This window comes from Carassius carassius, chromosome 17 (genome assembly GCF_963082965.1).
Source record: "Carassius carassius chromosome 17, fCarCar2.1, whole genome shotgun sequence".
NCBI lineage: Eukaryota > Metazoa > Chordata > Actinopteri > Cypriniformes > Cyprinidae > Carassius > Carassius carassius.
The window spans coordinates 2464460-2482595 of NC_081771.1; the positions used below are offsets into that span (position 1 = coordinate 2464460).

The 18136-nt window shown below is 36.5% G+C and overlaps 1 protein-coding gene across 3 annotated transcripts in view; it reads right to left on the minus strand.

Moving 5' to 3' along the window:
* The window catches only part of LOC132160735 (synaptotagmin-2), a 50286-nt gene that overhangs the window by 12806 nt on the left and 19344 nt on the right, over window positions 1-18136 (minus strand). The window lies entirely within an intron of this gene.

Genomic DNA, 18136 nt, shown 5'->3' on the forward strand with positions numbered 1-18136 from the left:
CTGTTAAAGGATATGGTGCAAGATAAACGACAGAACACTGCACTGCAGGACAAAACACGAGACAGTTTGTCCTGGGACGACTCGTTTCGGTTCCTGTAAAATTTGCACTAATTTTCCTTTAGGTTCAAAACAGGATTATTCCTCACATCACCTAGAACATCCTTGTATGGGAAAGAATTCTGTCTCTGATTTGACAATCACTGCAGCATTCACCTCAGATAATGTCAGATAATATCTGCTGTCACTGCAGATAGCTTGAATGAAAACCCATAAAACTTATGACTTTAAATGAGGGTAGCGCTGCTGGCAGGTTGAACATTCTGCTAAATAATATTTAATATGAAATGAAACAACATGACAATACAGTCTTCACGAGAAACTCTGATATGTATGGACATTAATATGTAGATTAAAGAGGTCCGAAACTAGATCCAGGATTTATTATTGCTGGTGGACAGACACAGCAATAACTAAACACTATCAAAAGTAACATGATTTTGTTAAATAATAAATTTGGGTCTTTTAAACCTAAAAACGAAATCCTAGAGTCTTTAAACAAACACACACACACACACAAAGTTAAAGTATTTACTAACGACAGAAAAATCATTATAAGAATTATTTGATTTAGAATTATTATTCAGAAAGATTTATTAATAAAATATTACAACAAATCTTCAATAAAATTACAATTATTTTTTTAAATATTAAAAATAATTCATAATAAAATGTTAAAACAAATCTAAATACATTTTTGATTAACATCTATTTTTTTTTAAGAATTACTATACGTAAGTCAATCTCTTATTTGTTGCTGAAATATCTTCAGCAGATGTCACTGTCAGCAAGCAAAAGAAAATGAGACTGCTTTTGATCAAGAGTTTATATGCAATTATACAAGGATGTTAACAAAAATAATAATACTGAGTAGGTTTAAATGTTCAAAGTGCTAATTAAAGTATTGTTTTGAATGGACATTCATGTATTCTATAAGCTTCGAATGAGAAAATACATACTTATTATTAGTGGTTGACTTTATACAGGTACTGACCAAGAGATTTACTTTAGCCTTTGCAAATGAGATGTGAATAAAATTGCTCAAATGAAAATTTCACACACTACTAATTAACAATTAAGGTCTTTGTGCACTGGATGAAAAGAAAACGAGTTTTGTTTCTTTGTTAATAAAACGGCATTGAAATGCACACACGAATCAACGCGAATCTGTGAGTTTCAGTCAGTTTAAATATTATATATGGTCTCTGTCACAGCATTGCCTTCTGATTTCTAGGATTTTCAGCATTCTGCTCTTGTGATTGCTTCCTTCCCCGCCAACCGCCAATAGACAACCATATTAAATACCAATCAATACCAATCTAAACAAAGCCAGCTATTGACTATCATTTGTTCTCTGTTCTTCTCTGAAAGAATCAAATGGGTTTGATTTAGCAAATGCACATCTCCCTTCCAATCCATGCTGGATAAATCTTGAAAATGACAAGATCCTCAGCCTCCACCCTTCAATACATGCAAAACCAATCTGCACTTTTAGGTGGCAATCACTGATGATACCAGAGTTCGAGGGGTTGCATTGATTTTGTGGAGTAGCTCGACATCTATCCACTGTTGAGCTGACATTTGTGCTCAGAGCTGCTTTATTTAGGGCCCTATGATTTCCGTGATGTGGAAAACTCGGACAGAATCCAGTCATAGAAACGGATTTCACTGTTTAATGCAGAATGTCACAGAATTTGTCAAATTTTGTATGAATTCATCAAAAGTAGGTCACTACACTTAAATCAAATCGCGATATGGACTAGTATCTGTAACTATAATGCCACAAAAGTTTATTAAAATATGAATCCTGCATGTTCTGAGTGTCTCTGTTAATGAATGGGGCAGGTTTCAACATCTCCAGAACTGCTCTGAGAGAGCCTTCATGAGCATCTGACCGTTTGTTTTGAGTAAAACTAGCATCACATCACATACACAGAACTGTAAAAGTATTCAAGGTAACCCATCAAAATGAAAGTCTGGTTTGTTAATAAATTAAGTTGTTTTATGCATTCAAGTAATTAGACATGCTAAAACACAGAATTTGTAAACAAAAAAATATGGTGAGAAAAAAAAAAATTCATAGGGCCCTAAACGTAATTTTTGCTAAACTTTTATTAAATTGATGTGAAAATGTATACGTTTCATGATTTTAAATAATTAGTCTTGCTTTTTGATTAATAAACTTAAATTTAACTATTGAAAAGGGGTGGAGTAAAATAAAAATGGGAAAAGAACAGAATTCAGAAAAATGAAAACAGAAATGACACAGTTTGGGGGAAAAAATGGAATTTAGGAATTTAGAATTTAGGAAAAAATAAAGTGGATTTGACAGGGCCCTATTTACTGACTGACAACGCTGTCACCATCTCTGTTCCTCAAGAGTAAAGCATGTGATAAAAGCACCCTTGGGGGGTTGGCAACTTTCCCAATACGGATTTCAGATCTCTTGAGTAAAGAAGAGTTTTGAAAAAAAAAAAACAACAAGAACAAAAAACACCTTTTTAAAATAATAAAATTAAAACATATCAAACTTCAAATCAAAGTAATAAATAAATAAAAATAACAGACTAAACTCTAAAAATTTTTTATACATGAAATATTATGTATTAAACATATATATATATATATATATATATATATATATGTGTGTGTGTGTGTGCGTGTGTGTTATATCTAATATAATAATATAAATTATATTAATATATTAAATACATTTCAAAATATCTGATAACATGTTATAATATTATATTTTCATATTTAAAAAAGGTTTATAAGTTTTGATTCACACAGCTACAAACCTTTAATTTATTTAATTTTATTAACCTTTGATATAACTATATGATTTTATACTGTAATTGTATTTAAATGAATTTCCTGTAAGACACACTGCTAAATTCATGAAATGTACATGCAAATGCTGATTATCTTGGGTCTGAAGAGGCTGAACTGACTGATCTGAGACTGGAGATGTGATCTGTCTGAATTGTGGAGGCAAATGAATTTTGAGATCAGAACTGGGATACGCGGTCAGTCAGCGCGTGGGGTTTCACCCTGATTATGTGACGGGTACACGCTCTGGATTTAGACATACATCCATCTAGATCACAAACGACCTGGAAACAGAAGAAATTAGAGAGTGCAGAGTGAGGTTTGCCTCTGTTGGTGTGGAAAACCAGAGAAACAGATCCATGAGGAAATCAATAAGGTTAGAAATTGTATCTGCCATAAAGCAAATCAAATTATAGGTAAAGTTAAAGCTACAAGCAGTGATCTTCATGTGCTCTTTCATTGATATGCTGTTATTTTATGTAATTCTTAACTGCCTTAAAGACCCTGTTAGAATTCGAGCTCTTCTGAGAAACATCCTTACACAAGCAAAGAGCTTCATAAACATCTTGTCTTATGAATGGAGACAGATAGTCACATCTGCTTCACTGGCACAGCCGCTAGGATGATGACTATCCTCACGCAATAACTGATGACATTCACTTACAGTAGTATCTACACCCTTGGCAATGCCATCTGTACTGAAGAGCCTGCTTATCTCCTTAAGAGTTTTCTCCTGAGGAGATTTTTGGATGGACAGTCCTGCAAATCCTGAAAAGGGGCAGATTATAGAAAAATCAAAAAACAATCCAGTAACCCAGCAAAGCAACACTACCATCTGAAATGAACGCCACAGCTGGTCACTGCCATGCGTAGTGTTATCCTACTTGGACAAGGAAAAGATTGATCAAGTTTTAAACATGACGTTTAGGGACAGATTTATCTAAATACGAAAAAACGAAACAAAATAAAATAAAACAACATTTTAAAAATTTCATGACCGGCTAAACATGAGAGGTAATATATGTAAACTTTCTGATTATACAATAGTAAAAATAATATAATAAATAAAATAACATAAAATAAAATAAAAATGTTTGTAATTGCAATCTTCACCAATTCAAAACTTACAATTATTATTATTATTATTTTACAGCCAAAACTTGAAAAACAAAGCAGCAAAATACAGTTAAAAACTGTATGTAAATGGCACGGTTCGCTGAAAAAAACCCGTACCGTTCGGTTCACCACACACGGTTCGGTACGCGCTGGGAACGCGGTTCAACTTAAATCCAAAGCATCTGTAATATGGTTTGGTAATATGGTTAGCAGTTAATATATGTTTCTGTTGATGGATGCGCATTCTGGATTCCCAGACATTACAACAATAGCGATGAGGAAAAAAAAAACCTGGACAAACCATTCACTCTTGATCAATGTGAACGACTTATGCTGGAATATGAGCAGTCATTTATTCTGTCATCATCCGGGTGCTGAAAGCGCCCGCGCACAGATGAGACCTGAACAGCAGACGTTAATATGTATTTAAACTAAACTCATTTAAGCTTTGTCAGTTTAAACATTTAAGAGCCAGAGGACGCGAGCTCGCGCGCGCAGTGAGAAGAATTGTGCATGCGCTCATCTGAAACGCGCAAACACAAATATAAGATCTCTCTGAAGCATTGTGTTTAAATGGACAAATTCAGACAAAAATTATGTGAAAATGCCCATCTTGGTAAGTATCCTACAGCAGACATAGCCGGCTGAACGCAGGCCACTCTATCAGTGTATTCTCTTAAAGTGACAGTCTTTACATTAATAGAAACAGCAACAACAAAGAAATCACTCCCTGCTCTTGATTAAAAAGCTTTTATAACTTTAATAAAGAATTATCTTTAATTTATATAGTTCAATATGCAATGCTGTTTTACATTTGATTACTTTATTCAATTTCTTTACCTAAAAACGTATGCTAGACCTGCCAAAAAAAACCCTGAAAAATCACTGTTTATTGTTTCTATCTTTACTCTATTGTATTTATGTGTGCTGCTGCTTGTAGTTGGATAGAATAGTCTTTTTCTTTTTTTATTAGAAAGTATAGTTTTTCCATTAACATAGCACATACCGAACCGTACCGAAAACCGTGACTCAAAATGAACCGTGAAAAAGTTGAACCGTGCCACGACCCCTAATATATATATATGTATATATAGATATATATATAGTATCTTTCAAAGGTTTAATGCAGATAACCTTAACAAAACCTCTGCAGATGTAGTAAATAAATAAGCTTAACTAACATAAACCAGTCTGGACAGATGTGGAAGTAATTTCAGCAGAGTAAAAACAACTTTCACTCTGCCTCAAATATATTTGCTTCAATAAGACTAGCAATTGATTTGTTTGTTTTTTTGTAGTCTTTTACACAAGACTCTACATCAGGTAAGTTGATCTTCAGGGCTTCATGCATTCATGTCCTGCTTCAAACTCCTGCTTCTGAAATCAGGGAGTGAAGCAAACTGTTCATGCAGCTGGCGAAACAAAAACAACCTGCTATTGTACGCGCAAACATCTATCGAACAGCTTGAAAAATTTTAGCATGCTTTTCAAATAGTGGGGGTGGAGTCTTGCAGAAATGGGAAAGCCCTTACCATCCAGCACGGGAGAGCAGCACAAGCTAGAGCTCATCTCACGATCTCCCTCGCATCCACACAAGCTGCAGTCCCCTCACTGCAGTACAGTCCCCGCTCTTTCATTAGACACTAACCTCCCTCTTTCAACTTCACATCACAGTCACTCTGTTGCTACCTTTGAACTCTCTTCTGTTCTTCTGTTCTGTTTAGCGTTACTATCTCTCTTCCTGTCCTCTCGTTGTCTCTCGCTCTCTCTCATTATGGATTCTGCTCACACTCGGCCGAATGCAGTGTGTTACGCCCTGAGCCGCTAGTGAAGGACAATCTCCAATGATCAGTATGTAAATTTGTACCCCTCAGGGTTTGGCTGCTGAAATGTCAGGGGGAAACTGTCCAGGTGTGCAGCGAAACTTGTGTTGTGTGGGAGGAAATGGAATAACAAAGACAATACAATGCAATTTCTCATGCGCGTCTCACGGGCCCATCTGTAATAAACCAGGAGATGTGCGCTAAACAATCCTGACAGGAAAAACAAAATGAAGACATCTAGACTATGTACCTGGCAACTATGTGACATTTTGCAAGACATTATATGTCACATTATTATTAAAAAAGTATTTTATAAAAATAGCCATGGTTACAGCTAGTCCTGAAATTTTTGGATGAGGGTTGCAGTACTGGCATGAGTGATTATAAATTGTTGTTTCAAAAAAAAAAAAAATATAAAATAAAAAATGCCGTTTAATGAACTGCAATACTCAACGTGATCTATTGCATTTTTTTAAAGCACAAACTGTTCCTTGGGCAAAGTGAATGGCAGGCAAGACTTTTTTTTACTGCATTAAAGACTAAATGTTGACCCTGGACCACAAAACCAGTCTTAAGTGTCAATTTTTCGAAATTGAGATGTATATATCATCTGAAAGCTGAATAAATACTCTTTCCACTTTCCATTGATGTATGGTTTATTAGAATCGGACGATAGTTTTGGGTGGTTGCTAGGGTGTTTTGAGTGGTTGCTAGGTGGTGTTTTACTGTATTGTGTGAAAACAGTCCAGCACTAGCACGTCTCTGTGATATTCTGGTCTCTAGGTATGGCTTGTGTCCCTTCTTCAATGTGTGCCTAGGGGATTTTCTTCCTGTTACAACCTGAGCAGTTGTATCAATAGCCACACCACTACTAATCAGATCCTGTGCTGTGCAGAAGAGTTTCCTCGGCTCATTTGAGTCCAGACAATGGGAGAAAGGATGAATAAAAAATATGCATAAATATAGATGGACATGAATGAAAGATTCATTGCCCAGTAGGCTACAGGGCCCTGTGATCTCCCACAATAGAGAGCTGACAGCACAGCAATATGCTGATGTCAATACTGATTATTCAGAGAAATTAACAACGGGGCTGGGGGGGAGTGAGAGAGAGAGAGAGAGAGAGAGAGAGAATGATGGGGGGGAAGCTCTGGCTAGAGCCAAAGACTATAGAAAACCCAAGATATGTCACTCAAATCGTTTTGTATGGGAAAAAATGCAACGCTCAATATGGCTGCTCTATCGAACGAAGCCCCGCCTTCTGAGCAAAAGAGCCAATCACTAATCGGTAAAGACTGCGTGTCACTGCAGCTGTGTTACAACCCGAATTCCGGAAAAGTTGGGACGTTTTTTAAATTTTAATAAAATGAAAACTAAAAGACTTTCAAATCACATGAGCCAATATTTTATTCACAATAGAACATAGATAACATAGCAAATGTTTAAACTGAGAAAGTTTACAATTTTATGCACAAAATGAGCTCATTTCAATTTTGATTTCTGCTACAGGTCTCAAAATAGTTGGGACGGGGCATGTTTACCATGGTGTAGCATCTCCTTTTCTTTTCAAAACAGTTTGAAGACGTCTGGGCATTGAGGCTATGAGTTGCTGGAGTTTTGCTGTTGGAATTTGGTCCCATTCTTGCCTTATATAGATTTCCAGCTGCTGAAGAGTTCGTGGTCGTCTTTGACGTATTTTTCGTTTAATGATGCGCCAAATGTTCTCTATAGGTGAAAGATCTGGACTGCAGGCAGGCCAGGTTAGCACCCGGACTCTTCTACGACGAAGCCATGCTGTTGTTATAGCTGCAGTATGTGGTTTTGCATTGTCCTGCTGAAATAAACAAGGCCTTCCCTGAAATAGACGTTGTTTGGAGGGAAGCATATGTTGCTCTAAAACCTTTATATACCTTTCAGCATTCACAGAGCCTTCCAAAACATGCAAGCTGCCCATACCGTACGCACTTATGCACCCCCATACCATCAGAGATGCTGGCTTTTGAACTGAACGCTGATAACATGCTGGAAGGTCTCCCTCCTCTTTAGCCCGGAGGACACGGCGTCCGTGATTTCCAACAAGAATGTCAAATTTGGACTCGTCTGACCATAAAACACTATTCCACTTTGAAATAGTCTATTTTAAATGAGCCTTGGCCCACAGGACACGACGCCGCTTCTGGACCATGTTCACATATGGCTTCCTTTTTGCATGATAGAGCTTTAGTTGGCATCTGCTGATGGCATTGCGGATTGTGTTTACCGACAGTGGTTTCTGAAAGTATTCCTGGGCCCATTTAGTAATGTCATTGACACAATCATGCCGATGAGTGATGCAGTGTCGTCTGAGAGCCCGAAGACCACGGGCATCCAATAAAGGTCTCCGGCCTTGTCCCTTACGCACAGAGATTTCTCCAGTTTCTCTGAATCTTTTGATGATGTTATGCACTGTAGATGATGAGATTTGCAAAGCCTTTGCAATTTGACGTTGAGGAACATTGTTTTTAAAGTTTTCCACAATTTTTTTACGCAGTCTTTCACAGATTGGAGAGCCTCTGCCCATCTATACTTCTGGGAGACTCTGCTTCTCTAAGACAAAGCTTTTATAGCTAATCATGTTACAGACCTGATATCAATGAACTTAATTAATCACTAGATGTTCTCCCAGCTGAATCTTTTCAAAACTGCTTGCTTTTTTAGCCATTTGTTGCCCCCGTGCCAACTTTTTTGAGACCTGTAGCAGGCATTAAATTTTACATGAGCTAATTAAGTGGATAAAAGTGTAAAATTTCTCAGTTTAAACATTTGCTACGTTATCTATGTTCTATTGTGAATAAAATATTGTCTCATGTGATTTGAAATTCCTTTAGTTTTCATTTTATTACAATTTAAAAAATGTCCCAACTTTTCCGGAATTCGGGTTGTAGAAGTCCCGGTTGCTATACAAACAGTCAGCGAATTGAAATAAACTTGAAACAAAACAAACCATAAATATTAAATGAAAACTGAAAAGAATAGATGAAAAACAAAAAAACTGAAATGAAAACTGAAATAATTTAATTACTAAAACTTAAATAATAATGGTAACTATACAGAGGTATAAAAAAATTAATAAAATCACATAAAATATAAAAACTGAAATGGAAAACATAAAAATAAAACTAATTCAAATGTATTAATGAATGATATAATTAGAGCCCGACCGATATGGATTTTTGGGGGCCGATGCCGATGCCGATATTAACTCGAAAAGAGCCGATTTATAAGCCGATATTTTGATTTAAAAAATAATCTGGATATTAGACCCATTTCCTATAAACTGCACTTACACAACATTCAATAGCAAAATATCTGCCTGTTCTATGTATGTGGGCTGTATAAACCATTTTCCAGAATGGACTATGTTAAAAAAAAAGCCTTAGATTACAGTCTCAATGACTAAACAATTGCACATCAAAAGTATATATTTTTTAATGATCAAAAAACAGTCTGGTTTTAAACTTTTACTTTCTTCCAGTTGAAGCTGGTTTTAACAGTCTGTGTGTGTACTGTAAATAAATTATAATACTAAAGTTAAAGTATTTGCAGAAGTAGTCCCACACTTTGCTGCTACAGCATTCACCTTTTTCAGCCATCTGTAGGCAGAAAGAGAGACGGAGAAAGAATAAGCATGTGTATTAATTATATCACCATGTATCATTCATTACTCATGTCATCATTAGAATTATAATAATAATAAACTGGGATCTCCTACATAGGCAAAAATGAGAAATATATATATATTTTTTTTATTTGTCAAGTAATAGGTATTACCTACTTATATTTAACAATATTATTTCAACATTTTCCTGTTATGTCTGTAAAGCTGCTTTGAAACAATATGTAAAAATAAAAATAAAAAAAAAGCGCTTGTTCAGCTCACATTTATTTACATGTCCCCTCTGGTTTAATCATTTCTGACGCACCTACTGTAGTTACTGTAACTACACTATATTTGCTCTCACAGAACATCGTCTTGCCTACTATTACCGGAAGATTACGGAATCAATTCGAAGTTGAATGGTTAACGTAAGTGTCATGAACACACCGCTGTCAATTTTGAGAAGAACCACCTTCAAACAAGTTAATAGCAAGCATTTAAGGGGCCTGCTAAAAAGGAAGCTATTAGCGTTAGAGTAACGTAACCAGCCTGAATTCACCAAATTGTTCTCTTACATCTCCAAGTTACATCTACAAGTTACATCTCCTTCATCTCCTTGGCTAATCACTTTCTTCTGTAGTGGACTTCTGGCGCTGTTGTTAACTCTGGAGCTGCAGAGCTCCCTCTGGTGGGCACACTATGCAACACTCATAACATGAGTGAAGCATGAGACTCTGTTTCTCATGTTTCATCGGCCGTTATAAATGCCGATGCCGATTTAAATGCAATTAGCTTATATCGGCCGATAATATCGGCCGGCCGATATATCGGTCGGGCTCTAGCTATAATAGTATATAAACAATAATTAAATAACATTGCTAAAGTGCAGGATTACTGATATAATGCCAAAATGTAATAGCCTCTCTTTTGGTTTTGTTTGTGTTTGTTTTTGGACATCAACACGTCCTGCAGTAGACTGAGGAGACCCATTCTGGGCCTATCATAGTCTGCTGCTTCACAAATACACTGACAAACTGGACACTTTGTTTTCTAGATTAGTTTTGACATCAGCAATTGAAAAACCCAGATCATCTGGGAACCAAAACATAATACAATTTAAAAATGGTATATGAGGTGTACTCAAAATTGATAAAATTAAACAAACATTAACTTTAAAATCTTTTTTTTTTTTAAGAATCATGAGCTTTCTGTTAACTGGGCAAGCTGATCTCTGATTTGCTGATTTGTGTGTTCGTTATGTCACATTTAAAACAATCTTAAAAATGGCAGATTTCACATATTGGCCAATATATAGCAATATTAACATTATTACCACTTATAATAAAAGCTCTGTCCGTTGGTTTTAGGGAAATCCTTTCTATGTGAATACTCTAGTGTGCATGTAAGAAGTGCTGAGGTGGCCTGGGTCCATGCATTAATAACACAGTCCGACCGGCCCACGCCAGATGGGGTCTGTCATCCCCGATCCAGTGGTCTTAACCCATGCAAACTGAGCTGCATTTCCAGGTACTGCTTTTTCTATGAAACCTGATGTTTGTGCACCAAAGCTGACTCACCAGTTTGAGTGAGTCAATATTAAATTCATGAAGATTACACAATGGTTGGTAAAGGCTATTAAATGTCAGGAAATACAATAACCCTCAATTATCACTGTAGACATTATAAAGATCATCACATCAGGCTTTCAAGTCCCTGATGGAAGATATGACTTTCCTGACAATAATCTAACCTACATCCAGCCCAAGAACTGACCTATATAGACAACGATACATGAATCTACCAGCTCGGGTCCATCTAATTAACCCCAAATTGTACAAAATGTCCCAATTTTAGCTCTAGAGAAGTGTGTGATTTTATAGGAAGATGTGACTTCATAAATTAACAGTAAGTGTCACAGATTCATGTGTAATCTTTAATCGTTTCCATTCAAGATAATAACCATCATCCAGTTATTTGATTGTGAAATGACTTTGCACTTATGCTGATAGAGTACAGTTACATTATATTCGACAACCTTTCTCATTTTTGCACACATTGTGGTGGAAAAATGGCATAATTCTGTAGGAAATAATATGTGCAGAACGGGTCTAATATAGTTCATAATTAAACTGAACTTACACATGATAACAAACCAGATTCTTCTGCTCTCATGGGTCACTCAACACAACCATATTTCCATTCACCAAGACTACAAAAAAACAACCTTTTTCACTGCGACAGAACCTCTTTCACTGATTGTTACATGATTTATACACTGAAACAGAATGGCCATCCCGACCCGGGCAGATTTACAGCTTCGCTGGATCATTTGGGCAATGTGTGCATTACTGGTCCAATCAGACACGAGCTGGGGAAGAACGACTGAGATGCTCCATAAAGACTGCCATGTTGAACGGGATGCTTCATAATTATGAACTGACAACTTGAGACACAAATCTCATTTTCTTACCTCAAATGTTTCTTCTACTTTTGAATATAACACATCACCAATCCCAAATTGAATCTGCACTTTCTTAATTTTCTGCATTGTTTTGAAGGTAAAAATCAGCAGAATTCTGTTTTTAGCCAAGCTAAACCACCACGTGACGTGACGGGGAGGATTTCTGAAGATACTCGCAGTCACACAACACAAGTGTAGTTGTTTTTTCTCAAAACGTTTCCGCTTTACGTTTCTTTTTTCCAAAACGTTTCTTTTTTCCAAAGAGGTCTAAAGTGTGGCTACACTTTATAAAAGTGGATGCCGAATCAGCAAAGTGCAACATATGCGATAAGAGTATTGCAACCAAAGCCAGCAATACCACCAATTTAATGAAGCATTTGTTTGGATGAGTGTTTTGCCCTCCCTCCCTGTTTAGTTTGGTCTACTCCATTGCCTATCTTGAAACACGCCCCCTTTCACGCCGTCTAAAAAACAGAGAGAGAGAAAGATTTATCCAGTACAGCGAATTTCTCTAAGAAGCAGGCCATTGTATACGTTCACTTAAAACATAACCGACTGTGTTTACGAGAATACTTGCAGAGACAATTATTTTTATATAATTGTGTGTTTATGTGTTCATTCAGAAGTTACGATACACGCAATATTTTTCTGTACGCGCATTGTCTGAAATTCTGTGTACGCGCATTGTCTGAAATGCTGCTCGTAGTGCGTGCTTTGAATGAGTGAGCGCAAGCTCCGAACGCGCACAAATTGTTTAAAACAGGGGCGTTTGCGTTATGATGTGGTGGGCTGCTGTGGTCCAGGGCAACTTTTTAGTCCCAGTCCGGACCTTGAATGGCGTACCCCTATCCAAAAAGCAAAACCAGTTGAATTAATAATGTTATCCTGAGTGTGAAGTGTTACCAGAATTTGTTTTAATTAAGGTGAAAAATAAAAGTTTTGTGTTTAATGTATTTGTGTTGATGTTGAAATGGATTTTAAAACATATGGTATCAAAAAAGTACGGTTAGGAACCGGTATCGAAACTGAGGTATCGAAATTGGCACCGGATTGAAAGATTTTGAACAATACCCAGCCCTAGTATCTACCTGTGTTTCATAAAGTACACAAATACGAGGCAAAAGTGATTCGTAAGAATTTTACACCATAGAACAAATGATACACATAACTATAAAAAGAATTGTTAGGGGTTTGTTCAAAACCATAACCCTCAAATAAAACAGTGATGCTCACCTCAACCAGCACTACTTATAAAACATTCAGCATTGCTTCAGGCCCATGGGACACATATGATGCAGGTATATTGCAGCAAAACTTCCAGGAAGATTTTCTGTACAGTTCTGTACTTATTTTAGTGCTTAGATAAATGTTACACATGTAGCATCTCATACTCAAGTGCAAACACATTCTGTAAGTATGCAGATTAAGGCTGTCAAAAAAAAATACTAGAATTTCAAATATTCGTCAAATGTAAAATAAAAATCCACATTCGAATGCAAAAATGTAGCATTCAAATTTTAGGTGTGCTTTAAAGGGGCAGCTTTATCAGTGGCACTCAAGATGCGATGACGAGGTGTTGTTGCATTATAACGTTTTTATCAGCCTATCCATGGATTGTTCATTCAAAATATTGTGAAAAAAGAGAACATCAATTCAGAGAAAATCTTGTTTACCTCCCAACTGGAACCAAGCCATTCACACAGAACACATACTGCAGTTTACATATTTTCTAGAGGGACATCTATCACCGTTGCACTCGCGTCTCGCACAAGAAATCTGCATGTTTAGAAAGCCATGTAAAATTAATGCAAGTTCAACTTTGAAAAAAAAACCATATCTCGAGACTTTATGCTGGGGTTTTTTCCCACTGCAACTTGTTTTTTAAATTAAAAATGTTCTCTGTGTGATTGGCTTTCAGCCCTTTGTATTAAACTATATATACTAATGCTGCTTTATTTATAGTTGTTTAAGCAACTTAATTAATTATAAGTGTTTTTTTATGGAAGCGTATGGGTAGCAATATTCAATTTGGGATGTAATATGCAAAATGACAATGCAATATGTAAAATGACAATGCATTTCTGTATTTACATGTACATTTTCCAATACATTTGTGCAACGTTTGGTGCAAAATGAAAATGAAAATTAAATTACATAATTTTCATTTGCCATTTCATACACCAGTTTTCATTTCATACACCAGTTTTGAAAGATTTTGAACAATACCCAGCCCTAGTATCTACCTGTGTTTCATAAAGTACACAAATAAGAGGCAAAAGTGATTCGTAAGAATTTTACACCATAGAACAAATGATACACATAACTATAAAAAGAATTGTTAGGGGTTTGTTCAAAACCATAACCCTCAAATAAAACAGTGATGCTCACCTCAACCAGCACTACTAATAAAACATTCAGCATTGCTTCAGGCCCATGGGACACATATGATGCAGGTATATTGCAGCAAAACTTCCAGGAAGATTTTCTGTACAGTTCTGTACTTATTTTAGTGTTTAGATAAATGTTACACATGTAGCATCTCATACTCAAGTGCAAACACATTCTGTAAGTATGCAGATTAAGGCTGTCAAAAAAAAAATACTAGAATTTCAAATATTCGTCAAATGTAAAATAAAAATCCACATTCGAATGCAAAAATGTAGCATTCAAATTTTAGGTGTGCTTTAAAGGGGCAGCTTTATCAGTGGCACTCAAGATGCGATGACGAGGTGTTGTTGCATTATAACGTTTTTATCAGCCTATCCATGGATTGTTCATTCAAAATATTGTGAAAAAAGAGAACATCAATTCAGAGAAAATCTTGTTTACCTCCCAACTGGAACCAAGCCATTCACACAGAACACATACTGCAGTTTACATATTTTCTAGAGGGACATCTATCACCGTTGCACTCGCGTCTCGCACAAGAAATCTGCATGTTTAGAAAGCCATGTAAAATTAATGCAAGTTCAACTTTGAAAAAAAAAAAACATATCTCGAGACTTTATGCTGGGGTTTTTTCCCACTGCAACTTGTTTTTTAAATTAAAAATGTTCTCTGTGTGATTGGCTTTCAGCCCTTTGTATTGAACTATATATACTAATGCTGCTTTATTTATAGTTGTTTAAGCAACTTAATTAATTATAAGTGTTTTTTTATGGAAGCGTATGGGTAGCAATATTCAATTTGGGATGTAATATGCAAAATGACAATGCAATATGTAAAATGACAATGCATTTCTGTATTTACATGTACATTTTCCAATACATTTGTGCAACGTTTGGTGCAAAATGAAAATGAAAATTAAATTACATAATTTTCATTTGCCATTTCATACACCAGTTTTAATATGTAAAATGAAAACTAATTTTAACGCTTTATAAGTTGCAAAATGAAAATGAAAATGTATTACAGAAATGATTAGACATGTATAACATGTTCAAGCAAAAACTGTGGCAAAATTATCATTTAAATGCAATTTTTCTTAAATGCATTAACACTCACAGTCAAGACACTTACAATTGCATTTTCATTCAATGTCCCACAATGAATGTAGCAAAATTCAATGTGCACATTGAAAATGCATTCTGAGCCGATCACGTCTCCGCCCCCTCCCGACACGTCAATCACTGCGTGAACAAGGTGGGGCTTGCAGAAGGTCACAGACTCAAATCTCAAGAAGAGGATTCAAGTAAGAGAACATGGACAAGACAGTTGGTCCGTGTATGTTTTGATCATTTCGGTTTATGGCTTCAATATTTCATTCGCACTTGTGGGCGGAGCTGAAACGCTGCTTTCATCTGATTGGTCGAATTGCTCCAGCTTCAGCTCGGTCTTTTCATTCTTTCAGGCAGAATAAGAGTCAGTGCGAGTGTGACACTGTAATGTCTGAAACCACCACTCACTGTTAATTAGCATAATATTTGAATCAGATGTAGCTGGGCACATAATTCGTTATATATATATTCGTGCATGCCCCTCATCTGGTGCAGAGACGAGTCTTTTTTTCTGCGCTCTGATCTGTCTCCTGCGCTTGGCGCTTCTCCTTCTCCACGCGGGTTCTCCGCATCCAGCGCGGCCTGGATCATTTCTCGTGCCCGCTGCCTTAATTCTGCATCCAAGTAATGGTCTTTATAACGTGGATCAAGCACATTCGCGATGAAGTGCAGAGGATCCGAAAAGATCTCAGTGAGACATGTGCTAACATACTCTATAAGACTGTACTTTTCTTTGTTTTCACTTCGTGGTCCATCTCAATCTCTTTGTTAGGAGACGCTTTAGTGCTGCGAATAAAGGAATAAGAAGAGAGAGAATGTTCTCTATTAAGACCCACTGGTGTGAAGTGAATGTCGCGGGGAGCTCGTGGTCTGCGCTATGCAGGTGCAGGTCGCGTTTTCTGTTTGTGTCATCACAACATTTCGGCAGTGTTGTTTCGGTGATAAAAGTCTTTCGGCCGAAAACGAAAATGCACTTTTGGGCCATTTTCGTCCGAAAATTTTCGGTGGCCGAATATTCGGTGTATCCCTACTATTTTGATAACATTCCCATTTCCCATTCACATTTTAGAAGACAACTATGTCTGGCTAGAATAGTTGGTGCTCACATAATTGCAAAAGTATGAATGTGACGTTACATGTGAATCATAGGTTTGTTAGGGCGCAGTGTGGTACATACACAAAGATGCTGTACAGCAGGGGATACACTCAATTATTGATCTTCCTAAAGTCTATTCATACACACAGACATAACCAGCATGTAAGCAGATGCCCATTAACATTAATTGCATTAAAAAACACACAAGTTTCCTCAGCCTAGACAATGGTTTGAATATTTAATGCGACTCAAACAAGGGCCTTATACTACTGCTTTTGTTCAGGAGTCTGAAATGAACTGCCTGACATGAAGGGTAAGGAGCTATGCTTTCAGTAGATTCTAAAGGCAGAGCTCAGAAATTAATATCAGGCCCCTGTTTAGTTCATGAGGGTGAACTTTCTGAATTATAATTAAAAAGTGATTCAGTACACAGCCAGACCAGAGGAACTTCGATAGTCCAACAAGAAACAAAAATAATCAGTTAATCATTAAGTTTGACTAATTAAGCCTATTTATTACCTGGTATACAGAATACACTCTTTTACATACTGCACATGTCTACCAAAGTATCCATTAAAACAGCGATCAACAAAACTGAATTTTGCTACAAAATGTCCATCAGATTTGCATATATTTTATTTACCAAATATATTATTAAAAGAACAAACTACATTAGTTTAATTCAGTTTCCTTACATTCAAATGACATTTCTACATCTTACTTGACTCCAGAAACCATTCTAGATGTAAAAAGCCAATTCTCAACACAATTCTGAATTGCACAGAACTTGAGTCGAGTAAGGGCTTCTCTCTGATGTGACCAGGTTTAGACCAGGTTTTATTCTCACTCTCCTGCTCTCTCGCTCTCTCGCTCTCTCGCTCTCTCTCTCTCTGTCTCTGCTTCTGCAAGTAATGCTGCAATGCAGGGGTTTAACCGGAAATATAAAGCTAGAGGGCGCATCGAGCGGATTGATTCATTCACACACACAAACACACACACTTCATTAACACAGTCAGCTAGGTAAGCAGTGGTCTGTCAGGTGTAGCACCATGCTATCACTAGAAAAGCACAGATGGCATATACTTCCTTTTGAAACTTTCTTGTTTTCACGAAAAATAAAAATACCTTTGAAATCTGTCAAATGCATATCAATGGAATATGATGCATAAAGAATCAAAATGTCCATCTAGTATTTGATTTCTTCACAAGTTTTCAAGCTGTAAGTCTTCGAGCAGTGCCCTATTATAATATCCATTACTTCAAAATCAAACACAGACCTGACACACTCTCTGAGGTCATTTCCTAGTATTAGTATTTATGTAATTAATTTCACACCTCAATATGGTGCGCTTGTACCAAAGTAGCATCACATGCCCTCTGAAAAAAGGGAAATGGATTTTAGAAATCAAGTCAAATACAGTGCAAGTACAAAGTTCCATTATGAGTCAGCATCAGAGGGTTTGCATGACATTTTGATTACTCTGTCTGAACTATAATTTAATCTGTATGAAAAGCTGAAGAGCTTCATTCGTTCTCGGCCACTGGAGTGTTGCTTCTATCGAGAGTATACCCTGCTTTAGCATCTATCATGCTGCAGCACAACCAGACATTGTTTCTTAA